Raw genomic sequence first — 20,344 nt, 5'->3', positions numbered from 1 at the left:
CTCAGGTTGCTAGCCCATGTCACTGTGTCTTTACTATAATTGTTACCCGGGCTAGCTAGACTAAAGCTAGTGTGCCTACACTTTCTACAATAATGCCTCCACTTGCAGTGTGTACCTACCCTGTGAGGCTTGCGCCTGTGCTAACAAATCTGTCCTGCCAAACGGTGCTCACAGGAGCTATGTCAGTCAGTTCAATATTAACTTTCCTGGGGATTAGGATTAGCCCTACACCCTTTGCTGCTGAATGTGGGGGGGATCTAGATGAACATAAATCAGCAAGGATCATGAAGTGCTCTGGGCCAGAGGAGGGATTCTTTGATGAAGACTAAGTCACAGGACCTTCTTTTAAGATGAGGCTCACAGGTTCCTTCATGGGTTGAGCAACTCATATAACATCCCCTGCATGGTTTTGTTGTTTAGATTGTCAATTCCCTCCTCTCCAACAGAAACGGTCAGCACTTTACAGACAGAGACACATACACACAAAGTGGGGAGTGGAGCAGGAAAAAGACAAACAAATGTGCAGCATTTCCTATGGAGAGAGAGCTCCAACAACATCTGTTGTCAGATAAGAATGTATGCGCACACACAGACATGATCGCTAGATGAGGCTCTAAAATATTTACAGCCCAAATATCAATCCTCATAAAGAGAGGCAACGGCTCGGACTCGGGAAGGGTGGGGGGTGAGAGAAGGGACGGAGTTGTTGGTAATGTCATAAAGACACAGGCAATTTTATGTATCCCTGGAAACAGCCGAGGAATATGCAGCCTGACAGATGTGCACATGGGTAATATGGGCCTCATGGTTATGAGTATGAGGAGATTGGGAGAAATAGATGAGCAGTAATTCAACACACATTGGGCTTGGAGGAGCCTCTGGGCATTGTAATGAATACGCAATAGAGACAGCAATGGACAGAAGGGTGGATAAGAAAATCTAGGCACGGCATCAAATAAGGGGACATATTCCACATAAGAACAGCACTGACCTGACGGGGATGAATCCACAGAGACAGATGGTCCTGAATGTCTACCTGGGCAAGCAGAGCAATGGGATAATATGTACAATCTTAGTTTAGACAGGAAGGTTTCAGCCATGCTTCTGTTTTGCTGGGCAGGAACTAATTGGATCAGCATTTGCCAGGGAGCAGATCTATAACACAGGGCAGGATTTGCATTAGAGCAGATGGCAGGCATGGGCTAGCACCATGCTGCTGACAGCATAGGACGTAAAAGGGCAGGTGTCATTTACAAGTGCAAGAGACACATGCAGGAAAAACACAACAAGAGGAGGATATTGCAGTGGCTCAGCAGAGCAGCAGTTAGCGATGGTTTAAATAAGACAGACAAAACATGGCACTGAAAAGATACGTCCCAACCATCACCCTTATCCCTTCTCTTTTATAGGGATCCCTCTCCCACACTTCAGGACAGGAATGATCTCATCATAGGTCTCTACTAACCCATTTGGGGTGCTACTACATTAATAAATTCAATCCAGGAAATAGATGGACAACCAGCCACAGCTGGCCTCAAGCTGGCCTCAAGCTACCCGTCTCTCTGTTGGCCAACCCCCTTCCTACCCATCCAAGAGTCGCTCCAGGGTGACACAAGCTCCTCCTGCCTTGGAAGGGGAGAGGTGAGGAGGCCAAGCGTGAGATGTTGGCTGTTGTGCCTTCCCGAGGGGCAGCACAGAGCTCTCATCCCAAAGGAAAGTGGGAGAGTCTAAAGTGGCTTTGCTGCTTCTCCATGCTGGGCTGCTCAGCAGGCCCCAGTGTAGCTTAAACAACCCTATTCCTGTATAGCTTCCAGTGTCCCCAGCCTACCCTATGGATGGCAGTGCTGTATGTTGGTGCCCAGTCTGACTCACCCTCAGCACACCTCTGTGCCATGGCTTGTGAAGCAACCTCACAGGTATCTCCCACAGGGCCTTCTCTGGGTGGCGCTGGGGCTTTTAGGACTTTACGCCGCACCCATGGCTGAGGTGGGGGTGAGGCTCTCACCCCAAATGTTGGAAGCAGTCTGACCTCCAGCCCGTGACCCACAGGTTTACTTTTGCACAAAGACATTTCTGAGCCCATCAGTTTCCATGACTGAATTTTTCAAATTCAGATTTGATGGCTAGATGGGATAACTACCAGACATGTGTCTACATTAAACAATGGGCAAGAAAAACTGCAGTGCTTAAAAAGGTGCCCACAGTTTGATCCTAGCAGATTATTTTTAGATGCTTTTCTTTGGACTGAATTTCTCTGGGATTTTTGGTTTACAGTGCTTCCAAAGCTACATGAATTGTAGATCCTCCTCTGGTGTAAATCAATAAGGTCCATCAATTTTAAGGATCTCACGCATTTGGATGCAAACCCAGATCCAAGCCCCACAGAACACTGCAGAGCTCAAGAGACGGATCCAAATTCTGCTGCTCAGGTCCATTTCTACTCCAAAGGGTGTGAGATTCCTCTCACAGGGGATCCTAAAGAGGAGTGACTAGAACTCTTTAGGAAGAGGCCAAGAGGACTGAAAGGGATAAAAAGAGGGGACATGGCAGACACTGCCTTAGGAGAGGGAATTATAGGATACTGGACTGAGCACTCTTCACAATTTAACCCCTATGGGACTCAACAACTGATCCCCCTTTTAAACACTGTGGCCTTCCCACAGAGCGCACTCAGACCAGGGTCCCATCAAAACTTAGAAGCTACACAGACTGGGCCTGGCAGACTTCAAAGGAAAACCCAGGGGCCTGCAAACAATAAACGGTGCTGGGGACCCTCTTCTCTCTTGGGTGTTCACTATTCTAAACTAATGCTGAGGCATGGCCAGGTGGCACTGTTCCACTGAAGCCGCATGGCCCAAACCCTGTGTGCCGTACATCGACACAGCGTTCCACTGAAGCCAGAGCTAAGCTGATTTGTGGCAGCTGAGGATCTGACCTACAGTCTTTAAACTCGACTTCCCTTAGCATTTGGGTGATCATGAGATACCCCTGGCTGCTTTTTGTAAAACAATGGTTGTCCACTCTGGTGTCACAGGGGAATCCATCCCATCTCTTTCAAGCTACCCCTGCAGTTTCCTGGGGAGAAGTCCTTCACTTCTAAACCCTCATGCATCTTTCTGGTGGAAACCGATTGATCCCGTATGTCCGCACACACACAGCCGCTAACCTTTCTCAACCTCTCCAGACTACTGTACCTCTTTCAGGAGCCTGATTTGTCTTGCATACCCCCAAATTTTACCTCACTTAAAAACTACTTGCTTACCAAATCAGACATAAAAATGCAAAAATGTCACAGCACACTATTACTGAAAAATTGCTTCCTTTCTCATTTTTACCATATAATTATAAAAAAGATCAATTGGAATATAAATATTGTCCTTACATTTCAGTGTACAGTATATAGAGTAGTATAAATAAGCCATTGTCTGTATGAAATTATAGTTTGTGCTGCCTTTGCTAGTGTATTTTATGTTGCCTGTTGTAAAACTAGGCAAATATCTAAATGAGTTGATGTACCCTCTGGAAGACCTCTGCATAACCCCAGGGGTACACGTACCCCTGGTGGAGAACCACTGTTCTAAAGCACTTTGGGACTTTCTGGATGAAGTGGGCTACACATATAAGGTTTTGTATTACTACAGAAGGGGTTAATGGCAATATTAGAAGCATAAATCTGACCCAGCACACCTGCCACACACGTGCAGGTTGGAAACCGTTCATTACTTCAGATGATCCTTGGAGCTCTCACACACTCTGTTCAGAATGGCTCTGTATCCCTAAGCCCATTTTCCTTGGAGAAACCTCTTTGCTGCCTCTCAGAAGAAGCAATATGAAAATATGTGTGTGTTTGTGTATATATATATATTGATTCCTACTGTTCTGTTAATTGGTAAGAAAGAAAATGCATCTGATTGGAAGGAGGATAATTCCTCCCATTATCTAGGCTTAAGAGGGGGAAAATGATATTAACGGGTACGATTATTCTCAGGAAAAATCCATTTATTGTCGTAAAGGTAAATCTAACTTGAATTAAGATACATGGGGCTCCGCTATCGATTAGCTTATTAAATAAACAAACAATCTGTGATGTTTCTTTTCTGTTGTTCTTAGGGGTTATGAATTATTCTCACTATTAACTAATAATTTATCATGACACCCAACTGCAGCTTTTCCCTGCTCATGTTCTGGGAGCTTTCCTCATTTATCATGGATTATTACAGGACTTCATTAGGTTAAATTAATATAGAGCTTAGCAGGCTCTTGTTTATTAGTTAAACATTTCATGTTTCTTATAAATTAATCTCAGTGTCTTCAGGTTCTCACTCCGAGCAGACGTAGGTTTAATTAACTGGCATTTATTCTTAGCAACAGATTGCAATTCCATTGCTCACAGTGAGTTGCAGCCTCCTCTACGAGTAATTCCATTGAAATCAATGGGACTAATTGCAGGCTAAGGTGTATTCAGTATCTGACCCTTAATGATCACGCTGGAGTGATCAGAAAAAAGTGAGTTGCCATGGAGTCACAGGAGGGTTTGACAGTGAAATCAAATATTTGGGAGATGTTTGCCTCTAGGAATAAAAATGGAAGCATAATCAGAGCACACACCAAGGAGAATGTAACCTGCATTTCTACTGCTTTGAACCACTGAGGAGGTGGATAGATACGGGAGCTATGTTGGAAAGGAGAAAAATACTGGAGAACATGAAGGAAGAGAGAAGGAGAGACTGGAAAGCAATGGAAAGAGGGCGAGAGATGGAGCAGTAGTAGTGATACAGGGGGAGAGGAACCCATTGCAGGGAAAGAGATCCCATTACTATATCCCTTGAAAATGGGGTCACGTTACTCAATAATACTCCTTTTGGGATCTCAGTTCCACACCATGGGATTGGGTGGTTGAAGGATACAGCATGCTACCAAGGCTGGAATTTGGCCAGAACACTGGCACCAACAATCCTATTTCTTCTGGAAAGTGCCATGGAAACTTTAATGCCCATAAGTGGTCCAGACCTTGTGGAGGTAGGATGGGCTAGCTGGGACTTGTAAGACATGGGTTCCATTCCCTGCCCTGCCACAAACTTCCTGAGTGCCTCTGGGCAAGTCTCTAGTCAGCTCCCCATGTATCTGAAGAGCCCACGGCACAAGGTACCAGTGAGCAGACATTAACCTCTTCAGATCAGACTAGCTGACCAAGACACACAACCCAACCCATCAAGACAAAGGAGGGAGAGGGGATGCTGGCAGCAGCAGCCGAACACCAGCCTTCTGAAAGCGTACAAAGAGACCGCTGCCTCCTTTAAGCAAGCAAGTCCTATGGGGGTGTATTCACAATCATCACCGGCATTTGCTTGATGCCTACTGGAAGGATTTCATTGTGCCATCAATACAATGGTCACAAAACCATTGTGCTCATTACAAAATCTGGGTATTAACCGCAAAGCCTACCCGTTCATCAGGGATGGTGTGAACGATTATTCCTTTTAAGGATGGCCAGAAACCCTTTATTATAGTGGATGGAGAAAGAGGCACCGTTCTTGAGGAATTGAAACAGTCAGACATGCACTCAGTTACCTATCTCTCCCTTTCTTTCGGTTGAAGGAAAGACAGTGCAAGGATAAATGATCACCACTAGGACTGGATTACCTAGAGCAGAAGAAATAGACAGACTATTCTATTCAAGGAGGACAGCCTATTGTACAGAGAACACGACAAATGCTTACTGCCACACTTATAAAAATCCCTGATGCTCCAAGATAACGAAGCAGAAAAACTGCTAATGAGGTGCCTCTTTCCAGAAATGCTGAGTTTCTAGTATAAGTCTTAAATTATACTCTGTATGTGATACGTAAAAACCCTAGAATAATGTCGTGTAATGGCGACAAATTCTAATGCCCAAAAGTCACAATAATGAGTTATTTCTCACAGCAACTTTAACTTACCCACATTTCCCAGAAAGAGCTTTTCTCACTAATTAGACTCTTAGTGGTAACCTACATACACAACAGTGGACCCATTTCTGAGCCTGCTCATGCCGAGTTGACACTGGTGTAAAAACTGTTGACTCCAGTTGGCTTTGCAGTGCTGAGAGAGCACAATTGGGCCCCATGCATACAATTTGTGAGTTACCACGTGAACCTTAATTCATCCCTTCCCTTCCTGACTCATTTGTGGTCAGTTCTGCAGTATTACTGTTACATCAACATAGTTTTCTTGCATTTAATTTCCATTAGAAATGAAGGAAGAATCTTCCTATTTAAATCATCTCAGGATCTTCCCTTTCTTGGCCCTATCCCTGCTAACCCCAAGGTATTCCCCAACTGAATGATACCTAGTATTAGAGCTCACTCCATAGCTGTTTGCAGTGATGCATAAAATAACCCACCTGTTTACAAGATAACCCACAAGTCCAGCTGTCATGCACTTCACCTCCCCGCCCCCCCGCCCAACTCCAAGCTTCTGCACCTCTAAAGGAGAGCAGATACGCAGGAGGGAGAAAACCACAAGCATCTCTGTGTGTAGATTTGTGTCTCCAGCTGTGGAAGTCTGATAGGGGTTAGCAGCCGATGGGAGAGGCATTTATTGCATGTTCCAGCTTGACCTGGAAGGGGGAGAGTGACCTCTCCATTCCACAGGAGCTTTGTGAAACTCCAGCAACACAGAGTAGGAGGAAAGCCAGTGTTCACCAGCCACACAGGAATTTCCCCTCCAGAGGGGAAATCCTCAAGGGGTGTAGACCCGTTGCCATCCCATGTCACAATCTCCCCTGGTATAGAGGATGTAGCTGGAACACCTCTGTGCTCTGGATGTTCTCTGCTGCTAAAATGTCCCCTTGAGGCCATAAGTAGCTGAGCAAAGGTTGGAGCAGCCCTGAGGCATCTCTAATTTCCATCAGGGATGAGACCCCAGAAGCCAAGGTGCTGCAGAGGTGGCACAGAGCCACCTTGTGTCCCTCCCTTCCTGAGCTGTGTGGCCCTGAGGTTCATGTCCACGCCAGATCTCTGCTAAGGCTCTTTACCACTTTGTCCAAGTCGTCTCACTCCATCTATCACCTGCCATCCCAAACACACACACCATGCGACTCATCCTAATTAGTGTTCCAAACACACACACCCCATGCTGAAGGAGAGTTGCTCGTGAAGTCAGTTGACCTTTAGAAGAGGCCAGTCTCTCAGAATTCAATTTATTTACTGGAGCACTGGCAGCGGTCTGATTTGAAAAGTAGGACAAGAAAATAAAAGGAAAGGAGAGAAAGGGGGAGAAAGAGACACACAGGTGCAGTCTATATAAAACACACACAAAGCACACAAGCAGAGGACAGCAAACCCATTAATCGCTCCAGTCACCTTGAATGACCTTGAGATTCTAGGGCACGTTGCAGTAATATTAAAAGAAAGGAAGGAGGGAAGAAAAAACAACAAAGAAATAAAACGAAAGGGAGCACGTATGGCAGCTTACTGCACGCAACGGACTCTGGCACTGCAGAAGCAGGCTGGACAGGTCACGCCAGAGCGGTGGCAGGGCAGGTGTGTCATCATTTAGGGAACAGGGGATGTGGGAATACAGCCAGCTAAGTTCAGGCAGTGTGGCCCAGGTGATTCCTGATTCCGCCACCGGCCCGCCGGGCGACCTTGGGCACTGGGTTCAGTTCTCTGGCCTGTGTTCTGCAGGCGGTCAGACTGGATGATCATAAGGATCGCCTGTAGCCTTAACATCAGTGAGTAGGGCCCTACCAAATTCACAGTCCATTTCACGGTCACAGGATTTTAAAAATGATACATTTCATGATCTCAGCTATTTAAATCTGAAATGTCATGTGTAGGGATCCTGACCCAAATAGGAGCTGCGGGGGGGCTTGATAGGTTATTGTAGGGGCGGTTGTGGTATATCTACTCTTACTTCTGTGCTGCTGCTGGCGGCGCTGCCTGCAGACCTGAGCAGCTGGAGAGTGGCGGCTGCTGGCTGGGAGCCCAGCTCTGAAGGCAGAATGGCTGGCAGCAGCAGCGCAGAAGTAAGGGTAGTATGGTATGGTACGGTACGCCACCCAGCTCTGAAGTCAGCGCAGAAGTAAGGATGGCTATACCATGATCCCCTAACATAACCTTGTGACCCCCCTGCAACTCCCTTTTGGGTCAGGACCCCCAGTTTGAGAAACACTGGACTCCCCCCATGAAATCTGGTCTTTTGTGTGCTTTTACCCTATACTATACAGATTTCATGGGGGGGGATATCAGATTTCATGGTCTGTGACGCGCTTTTCATGGCCGTGAATTTGGTAGGGCCCTATCAATGAATCTACCTACACACCGTAGCTAGTTGATGTCATATGGCCCCCTCAGCCATACCGCTCTCCAGTTCAAATGCTCTGCAGGCCTACATGGGTACAGCTCCTTTGATTCCAGTGCAGTTTCATCTTTTTATACCATCAAGTGTCTTTCCCACCTCTCTCTTGCTTCTCCCACGTGGCTTTTGTATGAGGTTTTGATCCCTCTCCTCACTTTTCATGCCACCCCCTGGGATCAACACGCACTGCTTGCTCTGGCTAGGGCACCATGCTTACCCGCTCTATGTCCCAGAATTCAGTGCAGGCTGAGAGGCAGGCTGTAGCCTACAACTCTGAACAGGAATAACCTCAGCTGGAGAGCTTGGGCGTATCCATAGCTCTTGCAGGAGCGTTCAGCACAGCACAGCCAGCTGGGAGGCCTCTCTCCCAGCGGCACAGACCAAAGCCCTATGGCTGCAGGGAGCAGGCCAAGCAGCCGTCACAGCAGTGTCTTCAGGGACAACTTGCCTGGTTTGGAGTTTACGAAACCTTCAAGATGGAGACGTTTTTGGGAGGAAGTGGAACTTCCTGTCAGACAAAATGCATATCCAGTTGCAAGGGGTGTGTGAAAAGCCACCGGCCACCTGTGCTGGTGTATCAAGCACAGGGCTGAGCACTGGGTGATCCAGATTTTACACGTGGTTTGAACTCCTACTAACAGGGTGGGTCAACAGAAGGGCCCTACCTCCCCTCTTATACCCCCTTTTTACTAATGGGGAAACTGAGGCTCAGAGAGGGCAAGTGCACTGTCCCCATTCCCAAAAGAGAGAACCAGCATTAGAACACAGATCTTATTTCCTACACCTCATCTTAACTCCCTAGACAAGTTACAGAAGCCTTTCAGTGCCTCAGTTTACCCATCAGTAAAGAGGCCTTGTATAAAAAGTAAGCAACAAGCATCTTCCAAACAGGTTGTATTCTCCTTGGCACTCTGAAGTCTGTCCTGAATGATGCCATAGGCCACATGGGAACTGAAGTGACTGCAGCTCTTGGGGCCAAGCTGTCATGCAGGGAGGGTTCAGAGGCTGAGCAGAACAATGCAAGAGGCACTCAGAACTTCACAGGTTCAAGCCTCTAGTGTGTCTACTGGTTTCATGTGAATGAGGCTGAACACTACTGCCAGATGCATGCTACAGAAAACCCTGCTTACAAGACCCTTCCTTCCTTCTGTCGAGTATCACCATCAGGAAACCAGTGGCCTTTGACTGCATGGATCTCCATTTGCTTGAGTCCGACAATAAACAGCATTGCTAGGATCTTGGACATCAGAGCACTTTGTCAGCCAGGCCATGCATTTCAGCAAGCGCCTGCAGCGGTGAGAGTTTGAGGGGGAGGAAGGCTTTGTCTTCTATAATCTACCTGCTCAAATCCACTTTGATCTGGAGGGAGATATTCTGAGAGTCATCTCAGACAGCTGGTAGAAGCCCGGCTCCACTCCCCCTCTCCCAGGATCAGCATTTCCCAGTTTCATTTGCTAGATGTAAAACATCTCCACAGTGAATGCAACCCTGGCGATGAAATCCCGCCCCAGACACGCACACTGCACCAGCCAGGAGAACAAAGACAGGCTGAGGCTGTCAAATGAGAAATTTCTAAAAGCAGGGAAGAGAAGCGCTCCGACGAATAGAATATCACAGTCTCCCCTCCATCACAGCAGCCCAGCTCTCCTCCTCCTCTTCTCTTTCCAAGCTCCTCTGCCACTTGTTGCCTGAGTCCTTCCATTCCCCTGAATATAAAAAACTTTTATTATTCAGAAGAGTCTCTTGATTTAGAAAGTCCCCCCAAGGCATGTTACAAATAAAAATCCTTTAATTGGGAAGTTGTTTTCTTTTTAACCCCAACATAAAAGTGTCTGGGGAGAATTGAGTAATATATTCTGCTGGAGTTTTTTCCGTTTTTTTTTTTAATTTACCCCCACCCACCCAGCTTCCCCCCTCAACACTTTGAACTCCTGCTGAAAAAAGCTGTCACAGTTTAACAGTTCTTTGACACTAGCTACAAAACATCCAAGCTCAACACAGCCCCAATATACAGCCAGGGTCAGCTGGGAGTTCCTTCCTGATGTATCACTCTCCCTACAGCACTTCCTGCTTGGAGAGGCTGGGGATGCAGCCCCAGTCCAGTGCTCTATCCACTTGGCTAGACTGCCTCCTCCTACAACAAGAAGCTGGGGGCTGCCAGAGCTCAGAATCCCCTCAGACCTAGCACTGCTGTACCATTCCCTGCTGGAAAAGGCTGGAGCTGCTGTCAGCTGGAGAGTCCTTTACAGCCAGTAAGTGCGTCACCTTTCCCTGTAGTTTGAGGGGGTATCTAGTTTCACATCATATTGTACTATTTCATAATGGCCAGATCACTACATTGTGTTTGGTAAGGCAATGCTCCATACATGCTCCAGCTGAGGTCTGTGTGTGCTAGCTGGCTTTCTAGCTGCAATCCTGTGCATGCTAGTGTTTGCATACAGATTTATTATCAGCCTCTGAAACATTAAAAAAACCCTTTGCAAGCAAGTTTCTAGTCTTTGCTTTGGGATTTGAGCGAGACAGAGAGACGAGGAAGTGATAAAGGAGATACGGGATCTCAGCAAATCACGGGTACATCAGAACCAATGGCTTTAAGATACTGGCTTTGCTGCTAGATAAATTCTCTTTCAGTTGTGTGTATGACAACAGTGACAGCCAGGTTTAATCCAAGGGCTGTATTGCAGGGGTCTAACACGTCCAGGCTGGGTTGCCGATGTAAAGCCTCATCCCCATTGGAGAATGCAAAAGCGGTTGTGACAGCTACTGTGTTACCAAGATCACTTCCAAAGCCAAGTGGGCAGCAGATTCACATGACCCCCTGAGGAACTGGAGGAGTATGGATTTAAGATCCACTAGGACTCTGCCTAGACCCCGAGGAGGGCCCCCAAATCCTGTTAGCTCAGTCTCTGAACACTCACCTAACTAACAACGCAATCAGCTGACACCATTGTAAATATGCCAAGCTGTGTCTATATGGGTGTGAAGGGGCATTTCCAAGTGTGTTTAAATTAGCTCAATTGAGCTAACCTAATGGACAGGATCCCACACCAATCCTAGGAGAGCAAGGAGCATTTGCTGCCCTCTACTGGTGGTTCATACCAGAGGTTTGAAAGTTTGCTACAGCAGCAGTCCAACTAGTCTTTTAGCTCCACTATCAAAGGTCCCAGGTTGAAGTCCCAATGATGGCCCAGTTACAGCTCCAAGGTGGTTCGCAGAGGGACAGTGAGTCACTTTAAATCAGAGCTTTGTCTGAGGTTGAAGATCACAGCACGATTCAGACACGGTCGGAACAAGCTTTGCAAAACCCTGTGCTGAGGTATGAACCCGGCTGCCTGATTTTAAGTGAGTTAGAATCATTAAGCCAATTTCAAAGAGGCAGCATGGATAGGCCTCGAAAATGACACAATAGATGGCGAGGTGACTCCCACGGCTCTGCATCGAGGAGCTGGAATATTTCAGCCTTCGTTTGAGAATGCATTTCTCATCCCTGCCCCTTGGACTCAACATTCAACATCCCACATGGCCCACCTCCCATCAGACACTCACCCCAGCCAGGATGGGATAGGATTGGCGAGTTCAGGGGAGACAGAGATCACTGACGAGGAGACAGCTCCAGCACTAGGGAACTGTTTATTTTGCACTGCGAGGCTGTGCTTAAGATGCAATTTATTTCCTGGGAGTGCTCATTAGTCCTGATTGTGCAGCAAAAACCATAGCCGAGTCCTATCGAATGAAAGTGCCAAGTGCACACAGAAAAAAAGGACAAACCCAGAAATAAATCGAAGTTGCTCCTAATGCTGGGGTCTCACATACCAGCTTTTTACCTCTAATTAGGATTTCTCCCCCATCCCTCAGCAGGCTGAAGTCTCTTCCACTTGTCCAAACTACCGTCCATTTATCTAAGGTATTTATTTGGTTCCCATTCCCACAGCCTCAGAGCGGCTCATAATCTCTAGTGTATTTATCCTCTCGTACCCCTGGGAGGTAGGGCAGCGTTAGTCTCCCCACTGTACGGATGGGGAGAGGCTCAAGGTCACAGAGAGTCTGATAAGAGTTGAACTCTGCTTTGCTCTCAGGCTCTGGGAACAGTCTTATCCTGACTCCTGTACTTATGGAGCTCACACCAAAATCCCCCAGATGGAGACACCCCTTTTGGGGACATTTTGATCCAGCCCCAAACTCTGGGATTCTGACCCTCACTTGTAGTCCCTTATGAAGGCACAATTCCTGACCTGCATTACAGGGAATAGGACCCTAGAAGAATGCATTGAAGGTGTGTGATAAGTCACCTCCCCAGGTGTTATTTAGGGTCCTCTTTCCTTGCTGTTTCTCTCCAGTCCCTTTGTCAGATCTTCCCCTCATTAAGTCTTTTCATTTTTCCATTTTCCATCTTTTATCTGAAGCCTTCTACCTCCCCCACCACCCGCTTTCCATCTCCCTCCCCTTTCTCCCCCAGCCCTAGTCCATCTCTGAGCAACATGCGACTGACTGAGTGCAGATGGACAGACATCTACTGAGAAAGAATCCACCTCAGCCTTCCCCAGACTCCAGGAGAAGGCCGGCGTCTGGCTGCCACTCAGGGCAGCTAATGGGAAGGATTCCAATTGACCAGCCACAGTGATTTAGCAGTTAATAAATGTTAAAAGCAGGTCTATAAATCACACACACAGGAAGTGACCTGGACAGGGGCTTAACGAGTTAGCAAAGGGTTTAATTTAAAAGCCATTTGGCTGGAAGGTGCAATGCAGAAGAGTCAAATAACTCTTAAAAAAACAGCCTCGTCACAGAGAAAGGGGAAGAGGTACAAGTGGACTGCTGGGGAAAGCCAGACCTGGAGAAGCTGTGATCCCCCGGCTGTCTGCAGACAGACAATCCTGGGAAACGCCAGGCTCAGGTGGGAAGTCAGATCACCCTAGCTGCCAATCCCCCTCAGACAGGACAGGCCTGGAAGAGCCCTGATTTCCCTACGCCCAACCAGGGTTTCTGGGCACATTCAGAGACAAGGCGAGCTCCCAGATTTTGCACTGAACTGCCCTCACCATCCACCTGATGGCCAGGAGGGGCTGGGGCTGGAGGAACTGAGAGTCTTTCCTCCTGTACCAGCCCAGGCCAGAACAGCTGATGGCGATTCTTGCTGGGACAGTCTAGCAGTGGCAGAGCCGAGACCTCGTTCTTCCCAAAACTCACACGCCTGGGTGGCTCTGCCTCTGACCTGTTGAGTGACTCTGGGCAAGTCATTCCACCTCTCCCTGCCTCTGCTTCCCAGGTAAGGACGGTCTCTCATTATGTGCCGGTACAGCACCTAGCACAATGCTCTCAGTCGGAGCCTAGCCAGCACTGCAATCCATACAGTAAATAATAATCCTGATCCCGCATCCTTCTTACACCCATCCTGTTTACATGTAAAAAGGTACCATGTGCCTCATCTGAAACTAGATTTAACCTGTGAGCTTTCTCCCTTGTTTTCCTGGTTCTGTGGTGCACCCCTTATCTTTTTGCTCTGAACACATGCATTCCATGGACTAAGGGGCACAAAGACACCTCCTAGCTTTGTACCAGGGTAGAACAATCCTATGTCTTGTCCTTCTCCTTTAGGACATTCCAGTACTGGCCTGCGAGAAAACCTCCCTCCCTGTTGCTATGGTAAGACACCCATATGTCCTGATCCTGGCAGTTTTCCTATCTGTTTAAGACAAACTTTACTTCAGTTAATCCAAGGGGTTATGGGATATTGGACCAGGGTGAACAGAATTGTGGGGAGAGTATAGCACCACATTCAGTTAATTTCTCTTCCCAACGTTGCCAGTAATACTATGCCAAGCATATATGCACTGGCTAGCAGCAGGGGATAAGCTGTATACTTTGCAGGGATTTTATCCCATGTTTATTCCATGGCCCCCACTGCACAAGCTCATGAAGCACATTTCCCAAATCCCCTCTCTATGCATGGCAGATCTGGAGCTGTAAATCAGTCATTATTTGCCTTAACACAGAAATCAAAGGTGATTTTGCAGCTTCCACACACAGATATATTCAGATACTCTGTAAGATTTGCGTGGACATTAATAATCCCTCAGAGAGGGACTGGACATGGAAGTGGATAATGAGACTATCCAGATTTAGGATTGTTAATGTGACCAGAGTTTTTGGAAGGAATATAATACATCCTGCTTCACAGCTTAATCCAGTCCCCAACTACGAGGAGTTAGGCGAGACCTTCCCGGGGGGGTAGACCATCCCACATCTGCCAACAGAGAAAGGTGCACAAAACCCTGCTGAAACACGTGGTGCTGGCCACTGCTGGAGACAGGACGCTGGACGAGATGGACCGAGGGTGTGATCCAGTCTAGTAATCCCTATGTTCCTAACCACCCTCGGGGCATACACACACATACTCCGCTATCGAAAGCTTTCCTCCCGGTCAGCCTTTTGGGGCCTGTTTCTCCACTGCCTTGCAGCTGGTGTCATCACTTCCTCCTGGGAGGAGCTTCCGCGCAGCCTGTCTGGGGAACTCTCTGCTGCTTTGTACTGTTGCAAGCGATGACACAAGGTGCTCAGCCGTGGAGAATCACACTCTCAGAAGGCAACAGCTTCAGGCTCTCCACAACACCGGACCCAGAGAAGCTCCCCTTCATGCGCCACCCTACAGTGCACCCTGCACCAGCACACACGGCCCAGCATCGAACCAAGGCAGCTCAGCAGCATACAGTAACTATTGGCTGGGTGCATCTGCTCCGCCATCCCTCAGAGCAAGCAGCTGGGCTGAGCTATAAATGCACTGGGCACCCTGGCTGCACTGTGACGGATGGGCACTAGGGAGGGGGGGAAAAGGGGTGCTCTGAACTCTAGGTAAAATCCTAGTGAAGATGGCAGTTTGCACACAAGTTACCAAGTCGAGTTAGAAGACTGGGTTGCCCTATAGGCTAACAACCGTCTATGGCAGGAAAACAGTCTTTATCTCAACCTGCTAAGTAGTGTTAACTGCCTAGATTTTGCCTCGAGTTAAGAACACCCCTTTTTCTTCATGAAGACAAGGCATTAGCATCCATGCACCCCCTCTAAAATCTATCCAGTGCAGAGGGCAGACGGGAGAAACTGAAAGCAAGTGAGAGAGAAGAGAAATGGGTAGAGAGAGAAGAAGCACATGGGAGCACCCTGTGCTTTAATGATGGGGCACGTGTCCCTTTGCTAGGAGAACAGCACCGCTAATCTCCAGACAATGCCAGGGTAATGCTCTCCATCTATTCCAGCTGCACTGCACCCCCAGCCCGCCTCCAGCTGAAAGCTTCTTCCTATGCCCTCCAGGCCTCTGCTGGGGGAGAGAAAGCTGGGCCCATTCTGGGAATTCTCAAGGGCTTTATTGAGACAAATTGCAGAAAATTATATCGAAAGCACCTCAGTAGAGCTGAACCAATCACAACAATTCAGTTCCCCCCCAGCCCCAGCCCAGCCTCATTAGAGTCTAATGAGGAGGGAGATTGCTGTGGTGGAAGCACCACTACATGCACAAAGAGGGATGCAGGAACATTTGAGTCCAAGTGGCTTATGCTTCATTCTGTCCTAACCCAGCTGCCGCTTATTGTTAACCCTTTCTGTACCAGCATGGCCACCTGCAGGAAGCCGGGGCAGGGGACCTGTATTATAAAGTTGTTCATGGGGGCTGGGCTGGACGCACTGGTTCATCATCATAAGGCTGTTCAACCCCATTTCTTATTGGGAGGCAGTGTAGTCTAGCAGACAGGGCACTAGCGCAGGACTCGGAAGGTCTGCGTTGAATTCCTGCCTTTGCCACTCCTCCGCTGTGTGATCACGGGCAAGTTACTTCACCTTCCCATGGGGATTTGAAAGGTGTCACTAATTTTAGGGAAGGGCTAATCCTGTAGTTTAATTTGTATCTGTTCTCTGAAGTTGTGTCATTTTTCACCTTTCATTTATTTATTGTATTACCTGTGATGGCTCATGGCTAGGGCGCTATATTAACAAACTCCAGACTTGAGCACTTCACTTTTCCCTGTGCCCGTTTCCCCACTCACCTTTCATCTGTCTTGTCTAGATGGCAGGGGCTCTCTCTTACTAGGTGTATGTACAGCACCTAGCACAATCTGGGTTGGGCCTCTCGGTGCTCCCAGAATAGAAAATCCTCCTCCTCGGGTTGCTCACAGGAGCATAGCTGAGCATTCTGGTTTGTTACTGCGGGGCTATACGTGAGGGCTGGGCTTACCACACTGGTTTGTTACTGTGGGGCTGTATATGAGGGTTGAGCTTACCACGCTGGTCTGTCACTGCGGGGCTGTACATGAGGGTTGGGCTTATCACACTGGTCTGTTACTGCGGCTTGCTCAGAGCCAGGCTCTTCCCTGCCCACTCTCCATGATTTTGCATCATTTTATGACCAGAGGATACTCTAAAAGGCACACAAATATAAGCACTGGCTTGGACTTTGCAGACAGAGAAGATGGGTTAAAATGGAGGCCTTTCTGGTCTGATTCTACCCCTTCAAAAAGCAAAGCAGAGAGGGAATTCCTGCATTGCTCGCAGAAGATTTCACCCATCTACACACGTCCTGCTCCCCTCTATGGTCCCCTGCAAGTCCTGGATGGTGCAGCCACAGGCCAACACATCACAGAGCAGCAGGCACACACGCCAAACCTTGCCACCATCTGTCACTGAAGTGGAAGGAATCAAACTCCTGCCTGGATGAGGCGAGGGATGTGACATGACACAAGGCAACCAAGAAGCAAATGGCCCTCAGATGGGGAACGACAGGGAGGCCTGTTTGCCAAGGAAAGAGAACGAATATGGGTCTTACCTTGGGAGAGCCCCAAGAGACCCTGGGTGGGGCTACAGGAGGCTGCAGCCTATGGCCTTTTCCTGGTGGTTGGTTCCTTTCAGCAAGGCTCTTCTTGGCACAGCAGGGTCCTCTATAAGTGCTGAGGTCCCGAGGACAAGGGGCTGCTCCTTTGGCTCTCCAGATGTCGAGGACAGCTCATGGCCCTCAGGTGCAGCAGGCTGAAGTGAGAAAGGAAACACAAAATTTAGCAGCACAATCTGAGCAACATGGACTAATGATCATGGGGACTTCCTTGTCACTCATGTTAGACAAATGTGATCATCTCCCCAGCTCAGTTAAGGCAGAGGGAGGTCAAAACCACACACACACACACACACACACCCCGCTCCAGCAGGACTGCTTCCCTAGGCAAACTGGCAGGCATCTCAGCTCCTCCCCGCCTATAAGCTGCCATAGACCGATATATAGCATTTAGCTGTCCCTAGTAGTATTGGTGCCCTGGGTGATCACCCCTTTCCTGGCACGGGACAGCCAGCACCCTTTGTAGATGCACTACAAACACACATTCACATACCAATGCTTGTACACACACAGAAGTCCGCCCAACACCCACATACAAACTGGCCTGTTAAGTTAGGAGACCAGTTTTTGTGTACTTCACCTCCCAGTATACAAAATCTGCCTGCGAAGGGGCAGGGCTGTGAGGCGATTCAAGATGGAAGATCCTACGGGATGAGACAGTCACTTAACCTGAGCTAGATTCTCTGTAGACGTTGTTTAGTGGCTGAGGGGGGGAAAGCCTCCAAAACAGTCAGCCAATCAGAGCAGAGCATATATCTCCAAGTGGCTCAGCAGTACAACACCCCCAGGAAGTTGGCAAGTTGGCACCCAGGGCAACTGTCCTGCTCACCCGCCCCTAAAACTGTCTCTGGGAGCAGCCAGGATGGATTTGTGAGGGACACTAATGTTGTAACCCATTAACACTGACAGCCGTGCTCTGGGGAAGGCAGCCTGGGGTACCTCTTCAGGTTTAATGGTCCAGTCATTTAAAACAAACACAGTCCAGCTCCTGGCTAGGGAGATTAACTACCTCCTTCTTCAGAGATACTATTGACAGGGTCTGACAGGCAGGGAAGATAAGGACATTGCACAATGGCTGTTTGATGGCCTATCTGCAATAAACTGGAGGTCACAGCCCGGTTCCTTGTGGGCTGGTAGTTGCATCACAGAAACTGCAGTGTAGCTGGGAGCTCCTTCCACAACTGTTCCATCCATGTCATGGTTTACAGAGAATGTGGCTGGTGACATTAGGCAGCCCAAGTTTTGTTTAGTTGGTCTGGCAGCTGCAGAGCCAGAGAGGAACACTGGTACCCTCAAGAAGGAATCCTCAGTGTTGACCCCTTTCGTTGTATTTGTTTTTCTTAAAGCCCCAGATCCAGGAATCATGTGACTACAAGAAACTCATCTTTTATTTAAAAATACAAGTTTCTAGCCCTCACGGTGGAGCAGAAAAGCCTGAGAACGTGAACCAAGTGCACCCTAAAGGCTCAGAAACCAGAAAGCAAGAGAAAAAGAACCAAGATTTTTTTTCATGATTTTTAAGCCAATCTTATAATTTTGGAGGGGTTCAATTATGATTTTTGAATGCTTGAAGCTAGCAATACTGAATCCTCTTTAGGTTCGTTACAACCGAGTCCCATCTCCTCCCCCACCAGGGACTCCAAAGAAATCATCACAAACACAGAGCCCTTGCCAGCTGCACCAAAAAAGAGGCCAAGACCAAGGGCTTGTCTAGGCAGCGGGATAATGCACTTTACTGGGCGTGAGTGGTGGGAGAGGGTTAGTTCTTAAGCGCACTAATGTGTTGCACAGGAATTGGTCAATGTAGACCCTGCTCGTGTGCATTAAAGGTTCTCTAGTGTGTTTTAACATAGTACTGTTTGAAACAGCACTAAATTAAAGCACACCAGCAGGGTCTACACAGACCAATTAATGTGCAAAATATTAGTGCGCTAATCACACCTGGTAGAGCACACTACCCCATTGTGTGGAAAGCCCGAAGTGGACATGAATACTAAACAGCTCCCTCACCTCCCGACAAAGTCAGGGCAAGATGGTTTGAGGAACATTAAACTGCCCCTGCCTTGGTGATATAGTTAGAAGATTATCATGCTGTCAGCCCAGTGCCTTTCATCATCACAAACAGCATTCACTTCATTTAAAAAAAATTGTCAAAGCAGGCAGCATTAAATAGATGTAAAGATTAGCAGTCTAGGCGCTAAAGAGCCGTGACTAAGACAGTGCGTTAGCCAGGAGCTGGCTAACCCCAACAAGCAGCAAGGAGATGAAAATGGATGTCTCTAGCTCAGTTACCAAGGGGTCAGTGTGGGGGCCTTGCTCATTTATAACACCAGGCGCCGGAGATCTTGCATTCCACCAATAAAGCTCAGCACTGGAAGTTCAACAAATAACAGGGCCCAACGTAACAACATTCAGATGGCCTTGGACCTCAAGTGACCTGATTTGCAAATGAAGAACGTGGTTTAATAGAGACAAAATGTAAAATTATTATGGCAACAAAGCAAAACAGAGGGATCATGCTTAAAAGAAGAGTCAGAGGGTTATTGCCTGCCTGGGAAGGGGAAAGTCCACCCAATAATAAGCCCTAATTTCTTTGAAGCCATCTGAATTGGCTGCAGAGGCAGTCAGGGCTCGGAAGATATTGAGAAGGGGAAAGATCTCAGTTCCAAAGTAATATAGTCATCATAGGGGGTTGCTTGCTTGTGGACCTTTAGCTAACACACCAAGGACTGCGGGCCAGGAGATCCAGAAGATATCAGCCTGCAACCATAGGGTTACCATACGTCCGGTTTTTCCCGGACATGTCCGGCTTTTCGGCAATCAAACCCCCATCTGGGGGCAATTGCCAAAAAGTGGAACATGTCCGGGAAAAATACCGGCCGGGCACTTCCCCTCCCGCGGCTTCTCTGCTCCTCCCCTGACTCAGACTTCGGCTCTGTTTAAGAGCCAAGCTGCCCGAGCCAGCGCTACGGGCTTCGGGCAGCCCCCGTGCCTCCGGACCCTGCGCCACCGGAGCAGAGCAGCTGGAGCCCGGGAAGGGAAGTGCCCAGCCGGCGGCTGGGGTCCGGAGGCAAGGGGGCTGCTTAAGAGCCGAGCTGCCCGAGCCAGCGCTACGGGCTTCGAGCAGCCCCC

The 20,344-nt window shown here is 48.2% G+C and overlaps 1 protein-coding gene across 3 annotated transcripts in view; it reads right to left on the bottom strand.

Moving 5' to 3' along the window:
- The window catches only part of LINGO1 (leucine rich repeat and Ig domain containing 1), a 467,217-nt gene that overhangs the window by 400,585 nt on the left and 46,288 nt on the right, over positions 1 to 20,344 (bottom strand). For all 3 annotated transcript variants that reach the window (XR_004647509.1, XM_034784385.1, XM_034784386.1), the window contains exon 2: positions 17,150 to 17,349. The gene's annotated coding sequence lies outside the window, so the exon portion shown is untranslated. The remainder of the gene's footprint in view (positions 1 to 17,149; positions 17,350 to 20,344) is intronic.

The sequence above is a fragment of the Trachemys scripta genome, chromosome 10, assembly GCF_013100865.1.
Source record: "Trachemys scripta elegans isolate TJP31775 chromosome 10, CAS_Tse_1.0, whole genome shotgun sequence".
Lineage (NCBI taxonomy): Eukaryota > Metazoa > Chordata > Testudines > Emydidae > Trachemys > Trachemys scripta.
The sequence above is the reverse complement of the archived record's forward strand: the minus strand, read 5'-3'. Positions and strand labels throughout refer to the sequence as shown.